Genomic DNA, 16,641 nt, shown 5'->3' on the forward strand with positions numbered 1-16,641 from the left:
TCCAGAACTGGCTCTTTCCCTCTTCCCTCTGTTAGGCTCTCCGCCTCTGGGGCTTCAAGCCAACTGTGAGGCTCCACTCATTACCGGCTAACGGCTCCGTGATTTCAACAGGGCCCTGGGGCAGAAAGGGCGCCCCTGTTTGAACTTGCTCGATGTCTTTAGGGCTATTCCCAGAGTTTTGAAATGATGGTTTTAAAACTATTTTTCACCTTTTAGGAGTGTTTCACTGGGTGGGGTGGGTGTGTAGTTCTTCCTCTGGGAAGGGATCCCTCCACCTGCTATAACCTAGCATCCCGAAGAGAAAAGATTACTTAAAAAAGAAATGGTAAGTTTAAAAAAAAAGAAAGAAAGAAAACCAAGTATGGGTTACTTGTAGCATAGCTCTTAAAGATTAGAGGAGAAATACTTTCCTCTGCCCCTTTTGGCCAAACATGACAAAACAATGCAGATGTGTTTTATTTCTAAGAAATGAGACAACCCTGCACCAAACTCTATTGTGTGCTGTTGTGTTCTGGCCTGCACTTCCCAAAAGTCTAAGCATGTGTTCATTTCTCTGTGTTTATGGACTAGGAGAGAATCTGGAATAGGGTGGTATGTTTTTTCACACCGTTCTTCAGTACTTCCCTTAATTATGGCCAACTTCTTTAGATGGGGACATATTCCCTAATTCACTTGAATCTCAAATGCCGAGACTACGTAGGTCAGGCTTTCTTATTCCATTTACAACTGGGAAATTGAGATACAAGGAGCGATGTCCTCTTATCCAACTTGGCTCCCTCGGTCAAGCCAGTAGAGTGAGCTACGCCGAGATCGCTGGGGGGAAGGCAGGGCCCTGACTCCTGAGGCACTTTGTCCCCTCTGTACCCTGGGGCAGTGAGCCTTCGCTGGGCTGCCATTGGCTGCTACTGCAGCCTGCGCTTATAAAGCCGGGATTCTCAGAGGCTCTGGACACCGGCGCCTCTGCCCTGCTTCCACCGATCCTTGGAGCTGCGAGCAAACGCGGAGATGGGTCGATGCCTCCTGCTGCTGCTGCTCGTCCTGTCCTCACAGCTGGACTTCCTACAAGGTGGGCCGCTGGGGAGCGAGGGAGGGCCGTGCGGACCGCCAGGATCCGGGTGAGTGGGGGTGCCAGCCCCGGTGAGACTTCCCCGTCGGCCTCTAGATCTCGCTGTCTGTCCTGACTTACACCCAACAGGTAGCGTTACCACGGGGCTACTATTCAACCGGGGAGGCCTTATTTGTGGGGACACATGTCAATGCCTTTCTGCTTGTCACTTAGTTTTTCATAACTTCACCTCCTTAAACACGCTTCGGGCTGATAGGTGTTGGTCCTCCCTTGGTGGCACCTCAGATTTCAACTCTTGGGTTATCTCGTGGCACCAGGATGGCTTCTCACCCCAGATCTGGCTCCGATGTCTGGACCCATGAGGTCACGTTGCACCCAGAGGGAATGAGAAGGTTTTCCACTCACCTGCTGGGACTTGCGGGAAAGCAGGACTTGTGTCTGACTGCTCTTTGAATGGCCTGAGGAGCAAGGAAGGGCGACTGGCTTGGGATTGACCAGGTGGTTGGGAGAGGGCCAGGGGGTGTTCCTGCCGCAGCAAGGGCCTGTGTGTTTTGAACCTCCCCCCCATGCCTCTGGCCGGAGCCCCAGGGCCCAGATGTGGGGCAGAAGGGAGCAGACTGGAGAGCTGTCCCCGGCGCACATGAAGAAATGGAGTCAGACACTCTATCAGTAGGAACGAAGGTGGGTCCCGTCCCATTGTGGGCACTTAGATGGGATCACGAATTATTCTTCAGCGGCTTCACCGAGTTCCCACGCGCTTGCTGACGGGCAGCCGGGCCACGGTTTGCCGAGAGCCGCGTGGGTTCCTCATCACCTTCCATGCAAACTTCTAGAATGCAGTTCCTCTACCTGCGTGTGCACGTGTGTGCATGAGTGTGTGTGCGTGTGCGTGTGTGTGCAGTTACCTAGTAAGGAACCATTTATAGTTGATCCACATGCATAGACACGCACACACTATACAAGTGTGCTCACACGGGGTACAGTTAGTCTTGTCGTGACACTGTCACCATGAACCACGTGCTTCCACGTCCGTGTGAACTCTAACACTGAACTGATAACAGCATTCGGAAGGGTCACATGCTCGACCCTCTACAGAATGTGCGTCAACAGCTTTGATTGCATCCCCGGCTTGAGTGCAAAGTGGGCAGATCGCTGGCGTCACCGGCACCCCTGCTTCCACGGCCTCCCTCCGCCCGCGCCCTCAGCCTAGTGACAGTCGAGGTGTGACAGCCGAGGTGTGTTGGTGGTGTGCGTGCACTGGAAGACTCACAAGACGAACGATGCCAAATGAATCGAGAAAACACTCGTTTGATCTAAATGAGAATCCATCCTCCTGACCCGTGTTCCCCAGAAGCCGGATCTGAGGGCATTAGTCTGGACGGTGGTCCCAGGAGAGGCCGGCAGGGGCTTGAAGGAAGGGGGACGCGGCAGGGAGCGAGCTGGTAAAGGAGGCTCCTCGAGCCGATGCGCTCTGGGCACGGGGAGCCCCGTCCTGGCAGGACGTTCTGGAGGCCAGGGTAGAGCAGGCCCCACGCTGTCCCACCCCAAGGAGAGAGAGCTGGGGAATTCACCTGCCGATTCCCCCCTGCTCCAGGGAGAGGGACGCCTGCGGGGCCTTTGGCTCTGTAGGACCCCAGCTAGCCCCTCAGGCCCCAGGCAGGGTCGCAGGTGTCTGCATAAGCAGCCCGCAGCCTGTGCAGGGGACTCTGAGGCAGGGAAGCAGGGCGAGGCCACTGCAGTGACTCCACTGACTGTGGCTTCCTCCCCACTTCCTGTCTCACCATCTGTCGCTGCACCTCTTGTATGCTGTCCTTCTTCAAAGTCAAAGCAGCCAGAACCTGCTTGCAAAGCAGAAACCACTTCCTGCCAGGCCCTCTTTTTAACCCTCCGATGGTTTCCTCTCTCGAGTAAAATTCTAGTTCTTATTGTGGCTGAAACTGTCCTGCCTGGTAAAAGTATAAGGTCAGCTACAGTTTCTTTGTGCTTTTTTTGGGGGGCGGGGGGTTCTTTGCAAAAAGGTGCTTTTATTGAAGCATGGGGACAGGATCCCGGAGCAGAAAGAGCCGCCCTGGGCTTGTGAGGAGTGACCGAGTCTCTACTTCTTAGGTAGTGGGCCAAAGGGATAGCTTCCGTCTCCAGGGACTTTGAGCGTGTTGCAAGCAAGGTCTCCGGGCCCGTGGAGGGCTGCTTTCACTCTTGTCTGTCAAACGTGAGTCATGAGACCCTTCAGATGGGGATCAGCGGGCCATGCGTTTGCAAGGTGATTGCTAACCTGTAAAGGGGGGCGTTAGCGGTTGGCAGAGGGAAGTCAGGCTGAGGAGAGCAAAGCCAACGCGGTCGCACGGTAGAAGTCCTTGAGGGAGCCGCAGGAGCCTTACCCTCTGTGAGCCTCTGAACACCTTTGACGCTTCAATCTTCAAGGCTGTGGCGGGCAGAAGGGCTCATCTCCTGTGACTTCCCCCTGCTGAAGCAGGGCACCGACACGTCCCTGCCCCTGGTCCCCGCTGGCCCGCTGAGGGTTTACTAGGAGTCCCGCAAGGCCCAGACGCTGTGCGTGCAGGTGCTAAGGGCCGGGAGTGTCCTCGAGTGGGGAGGGTCATCTGTGGGCTTGACCCGGTGGCAGTGAAGGAGTTCTGGCCCCAGGGCAGAGACGTTGGCAAAACCAACAAAACAGGATGAAAACAGCAAGAAGAAAAGAAGCCCAAGGAAGAGTCCTCTGACGGGTGACCAAAGTCCTGGGGCCCACGCGTCTGGACCAGTCACGGGGCAGAGGCTCAGCAGCCCCGGGGGGCAGGGCCCCGAGCGGCCGGCGCCGGCCTGAGGAGGGACCCTCGGGTCTGACCCCAGAACCTCTTCCAGCTCCCTTCCGACTTCTGCCGGCCTTCCCGTCGCCTCGCCCTCTGCTGTCCTTTTCCTTCCTGGAACTGGCCACGCGGATTTTCTCTCAGAGTCTCCGCTCTGGTCCCTGTGTCTTCCTGGAACCGGTCCCCAGCTCCTCCCAGGTGTTTAAAGAGTCAGCTTTTCTTCTTCCTTTAATTTGCTCCTGTGTGAGCTTCAGTGACCCCTGAGGGCCCTTCTCTGACGGCCTGTGTGAAGGAACAGCCCCACGGGCCCCACCCTCCGGTCACCGTGCTCAGGCCGGGCTCTGCTCTGTCCCAGCACCTGCCATCCTCTTCCTCACTTGTCCTTTGCCAGCCACTCCCCCGATGTATTGGCTGCCCTAAGGAAAGAAGGGACATGCGTGTCTCCTTCCCTCCCTCTGATCTCCTCCTACCCCCTCCACCCCTGGGAGTCGAGAGTCCTCCCAGGTATGAGCCAAGCACCTAGAAATCCCGTTTTCAGCCACCTTATCGGGCCTGGGAACCGGCCACTGTCCAGGCTGCCCGTGGCCCAGAGGGTGTGCTCTCTCCTGACCTGGGGGAAGGCAGAGCCCGGACAGCCTCATCATGCCGGTCTTCACTTTCCAGCTCTACAATGTTTCCAGTGTCAACGATTCAACGCCAGCGGGGTTTGCGAGACTGGGAAAAGTGTCTGCCAGGCTAAACGCTACCAGCAGTGCTTCCTGAGGAAAGTCTATAAAGGTAGGGGGGCCTAAGAAGTCTCCTGGGCGACCTTTGCGTGAAGTTGGATGCTAGGAGGGCATTCAGGGTTGGGTTAGGACCCCCACGGGACCACATGGAGCCAGGGCCCCCAGGACAAGGCAAGGTGACTCTATGACCCAGGGCACTGGGATCTTAGGAACCCTGGGAGTATCATCAGTATTCACAGGGGTTGATTTTCTATTTTCAACTAAATTTGTGAATCTGTGTCATCTGGTTCTGCTACTCGACTGCCATAGACCCCTAACTGGGCCGGTATCTGTAAGAGAAGAGACAGGATCTTCTGATAGCTCCTGGGGTGACAGGAAGGGCAGCTAACATCCCACTGAGTGAGACCTCAGTGTGGTAGAGTTTTGGGGAGCAGGGTGGGTAGAGGTAGGGGAAGAGCCGTGGGGAGGGTGATTAGGGCAATTTCTATTCACCCCTTCCTGCCCTTTCCTGTGTGCAGCGGACTGAATCCTAGGACACAGAGCCCCCAGGGCTATCCTACGAGAGCCCACTATGGGTTCCTATCTCAAGTATCTCAATCCTGGGAGGCGCATACTCCTCCCTACCGGAGAGCAGGAGTCCTTGATGGAAAGTTCCATTTTCTCCTCGTTCCTTGATAAATTTGTTGATGCCATGACCCACTGATCCTTTCAGCAATATTAATTGAGCACTGCAAGCCAGGACGTGCTGGACCCCACAGCTGTGGGTCTGCAACCCAGGCTCTGGGGTCTCACTTGCCCCCTCCCTGCCTCTCCTAGATGACATCCTTTCGTATGGATACCAAGGTTGCACCAGTGTGTGTTTCCCTATGACGATCTTTAATAAGGATGTTGCTTTGGAGGAGAAATGTTGCAGTGACTCAACTTTCTGCAACAAGTTCTAAAGATGGAGCCCAGCTTTGCCCTGACCTGATGGAGGACGCGGATTCAACACATGTTTCAAGTCTCACGATCCTTACCACTATTGTGCACGGAGTACAGCTCCCTATAAAGAAGTCATAAACTAGTTCTGTGCCAAGCCTCGTTGTTCTTTTCTTTCCTTCATTGTGAGATGCTAGCGGGAGAGTCTCTAAAGTCCAATTGGGGTGAAGAGTGGTGGGCATGGGTAGGTCCAAGCATGCCTTCTTCCTTTCAAGGCCCTAATCACGAGTCATGCTTATTTCCCTTTTAAAAAGACAGGGTCAGTGGGAGACTATGGGGTCTGTGATTCTGCGTGTTCTGGAAGCAGCCAGCTGAAGGAAGAAGGAGAGTCCTCAGAAGCTGAAAAGCATAGGGAATGAGTTGGCCGTAAACGATAAACGATGTACGAGTTGGAGGAGGCAAACTGTAACAAAAAACTCTGAAATGTTGGGGTCTTAAAGCAATTTTTAAAAAGTGATTGCTAATCCACTTCACAGCTCATCAAGGTGGTAGTGATTATTTAGAGATCCCAGCTCCTTTCAACTTTTTATGCCGCTCTCTTCAACAGAGTCTCCAGGCTCTCTACAGAAGGGGAAGTAAGCCTGGAGAGGCACACGGGGGCTTTTATAGCCGGAAATCAAAGTGTTGTACATAGTTTCTGCCCGCATTCCACTATTACTTGGCCCCAAACAATTTGTAAAAAATGTAATTTTGCAATCTGCCATGCAATCTGGTGTGCCCAAGAGAAAATTCAGATGTTCTGATGAACACAGTGGATGGAGCCTTGTTCCTTCCCCCCAGCCCCACCCTGCCCCCACTGTTCAGGCTCCTTGACCTGCACCCACACTTGACCTGTTCCAAAGGAAAGAATGACCCAGCTAATGAGGACTACCGAGCACCACACACTGATTAAAAGTGAAACATGGGACCTGACTAGAGATCCCACTCCCACCCTTTCGGCCTCTCCCACACGGAGGTTGGAGCCCAGCGTGTCTCAAGGGCCTGTCCCCGGGGTCTCAGAGGTCTCTTGCTGTGCCCCCCCCCCCCCGAACCACCATATGCCTGTCAATGGTGTCATGTCCTCATTCTCCCCAAGCAGCCAACTGTCAGGAGAGCACTGGTCCCCCTGAGTGTCCGTCACATGCTGTCCTGAGGGCGACCAGCTGCACTGGTAATAGTCCGTCCGCACCCATGAGCCCTGCCCTGTCCAGCATCCCTTTGTGGCAACAGCGTCCCCCCACTTCTGCCTGCGGCTCCTCTCCTCACAGGACTCTGTAGGGAGGAAGAGCGTTGGATCCCCCGAGCTTCTAGACTGGGAAAAGGCAGATGAGGAGGAAGACATGCAGACAGCGTGTTCACACACACATCGCTCACACCCACACGCGGGGTTCACCCGTGCTGAGCAACCACAACGGGCTCATCTACAACATTTAGACAAGGAGGAAACATTTTGTGCAGAAGTGACAACAGGAAAGGGGTTTATACGTTCAGAGGTGGCAAAATATGGGAAGGTAACTCTATGGAGACAGGAATGGCAAGGCTACTTAGTACAGAAGGTTATGAAGATTCCTCCGGGCTGGCGTCTAGAGCTGCGCCCGGTGACCCAGCGTCCACCTGCCCTCCCTGGCGGAGAGAGGCCGCCCACGAGCTTTTCTTGTATCTGCATCTTAGAAATGACTTTCACCTCAAAATGGTCCTGTGTCAAATGACATATTTTGGGGTGGCGGACTCTGAACCTTTTCAACTCAAAACCATCCATGAGGGCTGGACAGCATCAGAAATGTCACTGCTATCTCCCTGGCTCCCTTCCTCATAGACACCCCGGTGTGTCCCCCAAACCACCTTCTCCCAGGGCTCCCCTGTGCACCTGCAAATTATTCATGAGTTTTGATGCAGGCGATGCAGCTAAAAACGTTAGCGGTGCACCCCAGGTTCAGTCGGGCTCAGCGGGGAACACCGGACAACAGATGTGGGTTCGGTTCCCTGGGCGCCCTTGAACGGACACCGCCCACGCTCTGACGCTAAGCGCACACGTGCTCACGTGTCCTGGTCCTTCCCCGGGAGGCAGTTTTCTCAGCCACTGGAAGATTCATTTACTCCTGAAGTTGTCCTCCTCAGAAAAACATGCGTTATAACTTTGGTTATCCCCTGGTCATGGTCTCAGGATGGCCGGAGCTGCCTCTGTATTCACGGGTCACACGTAGGCTCACAACTCGCCGTGGGCTGGGTGGGAGAGTCGGGGTAGACACCCCTTCTCGAGGGCCAAACCATGTGACGCTTACAAGACTCTCTCCTCTGGTCTGAGCTGATGGTAAAAGTGGTGGACACCTGACTGGGCCGATGAACGCTCTTTCCTGGAAATTTCTTCTTTCATGTGAGAGACTGATTTTCTCATACGGGGAATGACTTTACCAAAGCAAAGGCCCATTGATTCCAAACTTAGCCATTAGCAGCCCTCCGCAAATGAACAGATAGAAGGAGAAACAGTTTAGAGTGGGAACTGTGCCTGTATGTACAAGGTTTCTACTTCCTAAAAACAAAACAAAACAAAACAAAACAAGAAAGACAAGGGAGGAAAACCCAGAAAATGGCATGTGCCACCTGTCATGTGTGCAGCTGCCTGACTCACACCTGGGACAGTGGAGAGCTTGTCCACAGGCCTGTGCTGGGGCCTCACTTAGAGCCTTCAGGACGTATCCACGTCTACGTGTCCGTCGCGGGTCAGCAACCCAGGTGTCTAGCTTCAGCTGTGGCCATTCTGCTCTGCTCCATCCTGAGGGCAGCAGGGGACCTGATCCCTGGTCCCTGTCCGTCCTCACACATGAACTCAGTGGCCTGAGGATTCTGGGGGGGCAGGCTGAGGAATCTTAGCTCTTACACAAGTCACAGCATCAGGAGCAAGGGGGCAGCCTTGCTGGGGGAGGCACAGTTCAGCCTGGCCCTGTGTCCCCCTGTGCTAGGATCAAGGCAGGCATCTGGCCCCATAGGGATTCAGAGGCTTCTTCTCCTTCCCAGGGCTGGCAGGGGGACAGCGGTGCAGAGTGCAGCTTGTGACCCAGAAGGCACAACTCAGACTAGCAAGGAATTTCTGAGTGCTTGGCTCATACCTGGGAGGACTCTCGACTCCCAGGGGTGGAGGGGGTAGGAGGAGATCAGAGGGAGGGAAGGAGACACGCATGTCCCTTCTTTCCTTAGGGCAGCCAATACATCGGGGGAGTGGCTGGCAAAGGACAAGTGAGGAAGAGGATGGCAGGTCCTGGGACAGAGGCAGAGCCCGGCCTGAGCACGGTGACCGGCGGGTGGGGCCCGTGGGGCTGTTCCTTCACACAAGCCGTCAGAGAAGGGCCCTCAGGGGTCACTGAAGCTCACACAGGAGCAAATTAAAGGAAGAAGAAAAGCTGACTCTTTAAACACCTGGGAGGAGCTGGGGACCGGTTCCAGGAAGACACAGGGACCAGAGCGGAGACTCTGAGAGAAAATCCGCGTGGCCAGTTCCAGGAAGGAAAAGGACAGCAGAGGGCGAGGCGACGGGAAGGCCGGCAGAAGTCGGAAGGGAGCTGGAAGAGGTTCTGGGGTCAGACCCGAGGGTCCCTCCTCAGGCCGGCGCCGGCCGCTCGGGGCCCTGCCCCCCGGGGCTGCTGAGCCTCTGCCCCGTGACTGGTCCAGACGCGTGGGCCCCAGGACTTTGGTCACCCATCAGAGGACTCTTCCTTGGGCTTCTTTTCTTCTTGCTGTTTTCATCCTGTTTTGTTGGTTTTGCCAACGTCTCTGCCCTGGGGCCAGAACTCCTTCACTGCCACCGGGTCAAGCCCACAGATGACCCTCCCCACTCGAGGACACTCCCGGCCCTTAGCACCTGCACGCACAGCGTCTGGGCCTTGCGGGACTCCTAGTAAACCCTCAGCGGGCCAGCGGGGACCAGGGGCAGGGACGTGTCGGCGCCCTGCTTCAGCAGGGGGAAGTCACAGGAGATGAGCCCTTCTGCCCGCCACAGCCTTGAAGATTGAAGCGTCAAAGGTGTTCAGAGGCTCACAGAGGGTAAGGCTCCTGCGGCTCCCTCAAGGACTTCTTCTACCCTGCGACCGCGATGGCTTTGCTCTCCTCAGCCTGACTTCCCTCTGCCAACCGCTAACGCCCCCCTTTACAGGTTAGCAATCACCTTGCAAACGCATGGCCTGCTGATCCCCATCTGAAGGGTCTCATGACTCACGTTTGACAGACAAGAGTGAAAGCAGCCCTCCACGGGCCCGGAGACCTTGCTTGCAACACGCTCAAAGTCCCTGGAGACGGAAGCTATCCCTTTGGCCCACTACCTAAGAAGTAGAGACTCGGTCACTCCTCACAAGCCCAGGGCGGCTCTTTCTGCTCCGGGATCCTGTCCCCATGCTTCAATAAAAGCACCTTTTTGCAAAGAACCCCCCGCCCCCCAAAAAAAGCACAAAGAAACTGTAGCTGACCTTATACTTTTACCAGGCAGGACAGTTTCAGCCACAATAAGAACTAGAATTTTACTCGAGAGAGGAAACCATCGGAGGGTTAAAAAGAGGGCCTGGCAGGAAGTGGTTTCTGCTTTGCAAGCAGGTTCTGGCTGCTTTGACTTTGAAGAAGGACAGCATACAAGAAGTGCAGCGACAGATGGTGAGACAGGAAGTGTGGAGGAAGCCACAGTCAGTGGAGTCACTGCAGTGGCCTCGCCCTGCTTCCCTGCCTCAGAGTCCCCTGCACAGGCTGCGGGCTGCTTATGCAGACACCTGCGACCCTGCCTGGGGCCTGAGGGGCTAGCTGGGGTCCTACAGAGCCAAAGGCCCCGCAGGCGTCCCTCTCCTCAGAGCAGGGGGGGAATCGGCAGGTGAATTCCCCAGCTCTCTCTCCTTGGGGTGGGACAGCGTGGGGCCTGCTCTACCCTGGCCTCCAGAACGTCCTGCCAGGACAGGGCTCCCTGTGCCCAGAGCGCATTGGCTCGAGGCGCCTCCTTTACCAGCTCGCTCCCTGCCGCGTCCCCCTTCCTCACGCCCCTGCCGGCCTCTCCTGGGACCACCGTCCAGACTAATGCCCTCAGATCCGGCTTCTGGGGAACACGGGTCGGGAGGATGGATTCTCATTTAGATCAAACGAGTGTTTTCTCGATTCATTTGGCATCGTTCGTCTTGTGAGTCTTCCAGTGCACGCACACCACCAACACACCTCGGCTGTCACACCTCGACTGTCACTAGGCTGAGGGCGCGGGCGGAGGGAGGCCGTGGAAACAGGGGTGCCGGTGACGCCAGCGATCTGCCCACTTTGCACTCAAGCCGGGGATACAATCAAAGCTGTGGACGCACATTCTGTAGAGGGTCGAGCATGTGACCCTTCCGAATGCTGTTATCGGTTCAGTGTTAGAGTTCACACGGACGTGCAAGCACGTGGTTCGTGGTGACAGTGTCACGACAAGACTAACTGTACCCCGTGTGAGCACACTTGTATAGTGTGTGCGTGTCTATGCGTGTGGATCAACTATAAACGGTTCCTTACTAGGTAACTACACACGCACGCACACGCACACACACGCATGCACACACGTGCACACGCAGGTAGAGGAACTGCATTCTAGAAGTTTGCATGGAAGGTGATGAGGAACCCACGCGGCTCTCGGCAAACCGTGGCCCGGCTGCCCGTCAGCAAGCGCGTGGGAACTCGGTGAAGCCGCTGAAGAATAATTCGTGATCCCATCTAAGTGCCCACAATGGGACGGGACCCACCTTCGTTCCTACTGATAGAGTGTCTGACTCCATTTCTTCATGTGCGCCGGGACAGCTCTCCAGTCTGCTCCCTTCTGCCCCACATCTGGGCCCTGGGGCTCTGGCCAGAGGCATGCGGGGGAGGTTCAAAACACACAGGCCCTTGCTGCGGCAGGAACACCCCCTGGCCCTCTCCCAACCACCTGGTCAATCCCAAGCCAGTCGCCCTTCCTTGCTCCTCAGGCCATTCAAAGAGCAGTCAGACACAAGTCCTGCTTTCCCGCAAGTCCCAGCAGGTGAGTGGAAAACCTTCTCATTCCCTCTGGGTACAACGTGACTTCATGGGTCCAGACATCGGAGCCAGATCTGGGGTGAGAAGCCATCCTGATGCCATGGGATAACCCAAGAGTTGAAATCTGAGGTGCCACCAAGGGAGGACCAACACCTATCAGCCCGAAGCGTGTTTAAGGAGGAGGTGAAGTTATGAAAAACCAAGTGACAAGCAGAAAGGCATTGACATGTGTCCCCACAAATAAGGCCTCCCCGGTTGAATAGTAGCCCCGTGGTAACGCTACCTGTTGGGTGTAAGTCAGGACAGACAGCGAGATCTAGAGTCCGACGGGGAAGTCTCACCGGGGCTGGCACCCCCACTCACCCGGATCCTGGCGGTCCGCACGGCCCTCCCCTCGCTCCCCAGCGGCCCACCTTGTAGGAAGTCCAGCTGTGAGGACAGGACGAGCAGCAGCAGCAGGAGGCATCGACCCATCTCCGCGTTTGCTCGCAGCTCCAAGGATCGGCGGAAGCAGGGCAGAGGCGCCGGTGTCCAGAGCCTCTGAGAATCCCGGCTTTATAAGTGCAGGCTGCAAGAGAGGCGGCCAATATCTCCTGTAATTTAGTGACGAATGTCATGAAGGTGTTACAGCGTGATTGCAGGAACAGAATGGTTGTCAGGCTCTGTTCAGCCCTCCTGTCAGGGGGACTGACTGGGAGCGTGGCCCTGCCACCTCCACCCCTATGGTGAGCTCGCCCCAGTGTCTCTCCCCACCCAGGGAAAGATTCAAATTTGAAATGGAAGTACAGTTTTGGCGGACCTGGGAGGCTCTATCGGATAAGCATTCAGATCTTGATTTCAGCTCAGATCATGATCTCAGGGTCGTGAGAGCCACCCCAGCTTCTGGGGTGTGGAACCTGCTTCAAATTCTCTCTCTCCCTCTGCACGCCCCCCCCGGGTCCTGTGCACTCTCTGGCTCTCCTTTCTGACTCTCAAATAAACAAATGAATGAATGGATTCACTCATTCATTCATTCATTCATTTATTCATTAAATTCTTGAAAAAATCCAAGTACAGTTTCTACCGAAAGTATATGGCTTTCACACCACGGGAAGTTGAACAATCCTAAGTGGAGACAAGGAATGTAGGGACGGTCGGTCCCAACTCTTCGGCTGGAGGCTGAATGCAGGGCCAGACTGGACCCCGAGACTTCAGGGCAAGTTCACACACACGCTATTTCTCCTGTGCTTCCTCACCAGCAATGTGTACAAAGCCCCCGAGAGCAGAGCGGTCATTCCACGACACTATTCTTACTTTCCATCTGCCCGAAGGCTCCAAAGATTCCAAAGGATAATGACTTTCATCTGAGCGTCCCCCAGAACCAGACCCCGGGCAAGAGCATGAAGAGCACCCCCATCTGTGCCCCTGATTCCTGTGTGCTGGGCACTGTTCACTCCACTTTGTGCCCTTGAACACTGAGGCCAGCACCCTGGCCAGGTTCGCACAGCTGCGACCTGGCACCCAGGCCTGGGCTCCGGCTCTCTGCCCCAGGGCACCCGGGGCCCTGCTCGGCACAGATCGCCAATACTCTGTCCTGCTCCAGGAGGGGCCGGTCCCGGGGGGGTGGGGAGCCCCCTCTGCAGAAACAGTTTCTCTCTAATCCCTGTGCACCGTGTCTCCCCAGCTCACCTTAGAGAAGTGAACTTGTCCATGTCTCAATTTCTGAGAGGCCGTCTTGTTTTGTTCTAAGAGGGGGAATCCTGTGCACCGTGTCTCCCCAGCTCACCTTAGAGAAGTGAACTTGTCCATGTCTCAATTTCTGAGAGGCCGTCTTCGGACCCATCTGGCGGGGTGGGGGGGAGGAAGCATATGTTAACATATATCCTTGTTTGTGCTTTTGCCTGTCCCCTATGAGATTCTTTGGGATTTCCATAAAAATTTTAAAGAAAAAAAAAAAAAAAGAAGGGGGTCTCTAACCCCCCTGATCGTGATTTCTGAAGAGCTCCGACAAGAAGACGGACAGCACCAGCTGCTGGGCTCAGCCCAAAGCCAGGCACCCCTTGCAGCTTCTCCCTGACTCTCCCTGCAAGATCCCCAGGCCAGCGGACCCTCGTGACTCCCAGGACATGTGGGTCCTCCCCTGGATTGAGAGGGTGGTGTGCACGTCCTGCCCACCCCATCGATGAGGGAGGGATTCCCACGCCTTCTTTACGAAGATGGCCAAAAGCAGCCTGTGTGACAGTGGACAGATGAGACTGACAACCCTGAGCAGTCCCACGCTCTCACGGCAGGGGCAGGAGGACACCTCACGCCACACAGGGCCTTACGGGGTGGCACGTGGGGACAGCATCATCACACAGGGACTGTGCAGGGTGGGCTCTGTAGAAGGAAGAGACTAGGTGACCCCGGGTTTTCAGAGCAGATGGGACTGGGTCGTAGGGATAATACCACAGCGGTCAGGGAACGGCAATCTGCTCTTCAGGGATGAACAGGAACCACGTCTGGTGCCTTGAGGAAGGGACTGGTCCCTGGGAACCTTATCTACAGGATCAGAATGAGGTGGGAAATTCGCTGGATCATTCCGGGCCCTCCCGGTTACACTGATGTCATGGCGGCACATGACAGTGAACTTGAACATTAGGACTTAGCCCAGAGGGGATGGAGGGCTGAAGGTCCTCTCCCAGGTCTGCTTCTGGGACAGGGACCCCAACATGTACAAGTAGGGGGGTTGGGGGCGGGAGACAATATTTATATCCTGGAGAATAGAATCAGTCAAATTGCTCTCCTAGAACACAGCACAGGACATACAACACAACCACCCTTGGCTGTGGAATGTAGGCACAGATGAGGTCAATGTCAGTGGGGATCTGGGCCTGGGGACAGGGTGGAAGCTGTCCCTGAGGCAGGCTGTGATCCTGGGGAAAGCTGGGGCAAGGGTTTCATAATGGGAAATATTTATGATTAAGAGAATGGGGGGAAGTTCTTAAAAGCAGGAGAAGACCAGGGGGGACCTGGCTGGCTCGAGGAAGAGCACGAAACTCTTGATTCCCGGGGGTGAGTTTGAGCCCCGTGTGGGGCGTAGAGATTCCCTACAAATAAAATTGAAAAAAAAAATAAAAGGAATGAGAAGAGCAGTTACATGTCCTGTGTGTCGCTGGCAGGAAGTGCAGGGGGCTGAGGTGGGGACGGCTGTACCGGGACAGCCACTCTCCCCGGGCTCACAGGGTTGGGGGTGACCTTGAGATTCCAAGTGACGCTGGTAGACGGTAAGCTTTCCCTCCCGTTCCCACACAGACTTCCCCTATCTCTGAGGGGCCACCCAGCACTGGTCCCAAGAGCTGCCACCAGGCCAGGGGTCTCTGCCCACCCAGGGGCTCTGCCCAGCCTTGCGCTCTCACTTGAGGTTGGGAGACAAGCAGGGGATTCTGCCAGCTCGCTGCTGGTGCTTTAGAAAGCTCCCCTAACACCTCTTTTCCTTGTGTACAAGATTCAACTTCAGGACAAAAACCATTTTGTGGCAGGATTCCTGCTGACCTCCTCAACTCTTTTTGTGTTCCCTTTCTCCCCTTCGCAAAATAGCTCCCACTTTCTCCCAGGAAGTTTCCAGCCCATTTTATGGCTGGCCTCAGGGAGGATTTCTTGGCCAGCGCAAACAGAAGTTGTTTGCGAACAACCTTCCCCACTGGCTGGTTTATCTGGAAGCCCGAAGCCCTTGGCAGGATTACCTCGCTCGTGGGGAGAGGAGGGAATGCCTTGGGGGCTGTGGGACACTGGGATGACTTCTCCTCACCTTGATTCTGGCAGCGCCTGAAGGAGCAGGTGACCTCACAGGGACACGGTCCACTCAGAGAGGTGGCCCCTCGTCTCCATGGATCTCAGACTTGGCGGGACCCAGCGAGGCCCAAGCGTGAGACCAGAACAGGGGCCAGCAGCTCAGCGCAGGCAGATGGCTCTGCTCGGAGTTCAGGCAAACGTTCGTGACCTTCCACGGCTGTGTGTCTTCTTCAGACGCTGCCCTGAAGCAAATGAGAGGAGGGAGAAGCCCCCCAAATCACAGAGACGGAGCGTTTCAGCGTCTGGGTCGGCGGTGCTGGGGTGTCAGACTATGGATGGCTTCAGAGAAGGAGACATGAGGGTTTGCTCGGACCCCAGATTACAGAACCAACAAGTCCGTTCCGACTCCAGCTCCACTTCCTGCCCCAGGCAGCTCGCAGAGAGCCCTCGGGTCGGGTGGAAGCCCAGTGAGAGGCGGCGTCCGGGAAGGAGCAGCACGGCTTCCGCGCTCTGGGGGACCGCTCTCCGGGAGCCCCCTCTCCACAGGCCTCCTGCAGCCAGAGGGGGGAGAGTCCCGGGGACAAAGAGCGGGAAGAGGACACGCATTTCCCCTCAGCCGAGTCCACCACTGGTGTGTCAGTGAGGACCGGAGCAGACACGGGGGAGGCCTCTGGGTGGTGGCTTAGGCTGGGGTGACTGTGCCTGGGGGTGGCGGGGAGGCCAAATCCCACGTGGACCCGAGCGACGTGCCTTTGGGGGGCTTCCGATTTTTATGTTAACAGCGAACACCACCAGCCTCAAAGCGTTTTCTCCGGACCTGACCTTTAGCCGGTCAGACCCCATCAGGCCCGGCCGGGGTCCCGAGGCTGCCCTGCCCTGAGCTTCAGGGGCCCACGGAGGGCAGGAGGTTTGGGACACCGGGCCTCAACATCGTCAGCCCTTCTCTCCCTAACTCCCCGGAAGCATGTGTGAGCGGCTCCTTCCTTCTTCTCGAAAACCCCGTCTGGGCCCTTGGTCTGTCCCCTCTCCCCTCCCGCCCGTCTTGCCTTCCGGGGCCCGGAGCAGACAAAAATGACAAAGACAGCCATGTATGCGGAATTCCTACGACCTGGACGGTCGACCCACAGGGCAACACTGAGCTACGGCATTCCAGAAAAGCAATGGGAAGAATTTATCATCAAAAAACGTTTCTCCCATTTTCCTCAAGTGAGACACAAATCTTTAGTAGAAAGCGTCTGGCAAGCGTCAAGGAGGAAACGCAGAGTAAGACCCCACCGCCCCCGTCACTGTGAGATCGCAGCACCTGGGGCAAGAAGAAGGAGGGTAG

General features: G+C 56.0%; 2 long non-coding RNA genes across 5 annotated transcripts; one reads left to right on the forward strand and one right to left on the reverse strand.

The window, feature by feature from the left end:
- The first annotated feature begins 2,872 nt into the window (after positions 1-2,872).
- Positions 2,873-5,658, forward strand: LOC130544564 (uncharacterized). Of its 4 annotated transcripts, none has more exons than XR_008960944.1 (3): positions 2,873-3,028; positions 4,534-4,647; positions 5,412-5,658. It is a non-coding gene; the product is annotated as an uncharacterized LOC130544564 (long non-coding RNA). The 4 variants fall into 4 exon arrangements; XR_008960947.1 differs by lacking the exon at positions 2,873-3,028 and adding an exon at positions 3,035-3,275; XR_008960945.1 differs by lacking the exon at positions 2,873-3,028 and adding an exon at positions 3,282-4,068.
- Positions 5,659-6,647: 989 nt separating this feature from the next.
- Positions 6,648-15,822, reverse strand: LOC130544565 (uncharacterized). The gene is made up of 3 exons (XR_008960948.1): positions 15,331-15,822; positions 13,230-13,383; positions 6,648-12,129 (listed from the first exon to the last, which is right to left on the reverse strand). It is a non-coding gene; the product is annotated as an uncharacterized LOC130544565 (long non-coding RNA).
- Positions 15,823-16,641: the final 819 nt, after the last annotated feature.

Source organism: Ursus arctos, unplaced genomic scaffold, assembly GCF_023065955.2.
Source record: "Ursus arctos isolate Adak ecotype North America unplaced genomic scaffold, UrsArc2.0 scaffold_22, whole genome shotgun sequence".
Lineage (NCBI taxonomy): Eukaryota > Metazoa > Chordata > Mammalia > Carnivora > Ursidae > Ursus > Ursus arctos.